The sequence below is a fragment of the Chlorocebus sabaeus genome, chromosome 16 (assembly GCF_047675955.1).
Source record: "Chlorocebus sabaeus isolate Y175 chromosome 16, mChlSab1.0.hap1, whole genome shotgun sequence".
NCBI lineage: Eukaryota > Metazoa > Chordata > Mammalia > Primates > Cercopithecidae > Chlorocebus > Chlorocebus sabaeus.
The window spans coordinates 44716279-44717445 of record NC_132919.1 but is presented as its reverse complement, the minus strand read 5'-3'; the positions used below and the strand labels follow the sequence as shown (position 1 = coordinate 44717445).

General features: G+C 33.8%; 1 pseudogene; it reads right to left on the bottom strand.

The window, feature by feature from the left end:
• Window positions 1-377: 377 nt before the first annotated feature.
• Window positions 378-935, bottom strand: LOC119622163 (26S proteasome regulatory subunit 10B pseudogene; annotated as a pseudogene).
• Between the last annotated feature and the right edge of the window lie 232 nt (window positions 936-1167).

Here is a 1167-nt window from a genome sequence, read left to right as displayed (position 1 = left end):
AGTGTTTAATAAGTCTTACGGCTTCATAGTACCTAAAGTTCACTGCACTTTTTAGTTTTTGTTTTGTTTTGTTTCTAACAAGAACTGAATCAAACAGACTTTATTCAATATTTTAGGATGAGAAAAAATGGTATAAAATAAGTCATAAGAAATGCTTTCTTATATTCAAACCATTTTCAATGTTTTGCAAAATGCTCACATAGCAAATGTGAAAAGCTTCAACACACTCTTATAACGTCTGCTGCAATAAATGCAACATTAAGAAAACATACAAATTTATTCTGTACCAATCTTAAAAGTTGAATTACTGAATTACTAATTGTTATGATGTTACTCATCCATACTTTCATTCATACACTTAATGAGATCATTGTCTGTCATGTAGCCATCAAAAATCTTACAGTCAATTGCACAGGTTTGTAGTACAATTTTGACTCTAGCTCCTTACAATCTGCCACTTTTCTGATTGCTTTCATGAAGTCTTCCTTTACTATAAAATTATGATCAGCACAAATTGCAAACCTATCTGCTTCCATACAAACGTTTATCAGGGTATGCTTCATCTGAAAACCTCATAAAATTGCTTTACAATCAATTTCACCATGTTTTGAAATGGGATCCATATGGACTTTCAATATGTGTAATTTTGCTTGCTCATTTGGCAAATCAATATGTACTTTTCTATCAAATCTTCTTGGATGCAGCAAAGCAGGATCCAGGAAATCTGGTTGACTTATAGCCATGGTTGTTTTAACTCTATGTAGAGTATCCAAACCATCCATTTGATTCAGTAACTCCATTAAAGTTCTCTAAATCTCTCTGTCAGGTGAAGTGCTCTCAGAAAACCAATGGCCACCAACAACACCTATTTCACCCATTAAAATGATGCATGAATATGATTTTGTGAAGGTGAGATATTTCCAACTGTGTGGCATTATTTCCGGGTTCTGTCTTCTGTTTCACTGGTCTATGTGTCTGCTTTTGGACAGTAGCATGCTGTTTTTGTTACCGTAGCCTTGACCATAGTTTTAAATTAGGTAATGTGATGCTTCCAGCTTTGTTCTTTTTGCTTAGGATTGCCTTGGCTATTTGAGCTCTTTTTTGGTCCCATGTGAATTTTAAAACAGTTTTTTTTATAATCATGTGAAGGATGCTACTGGTAGTTTG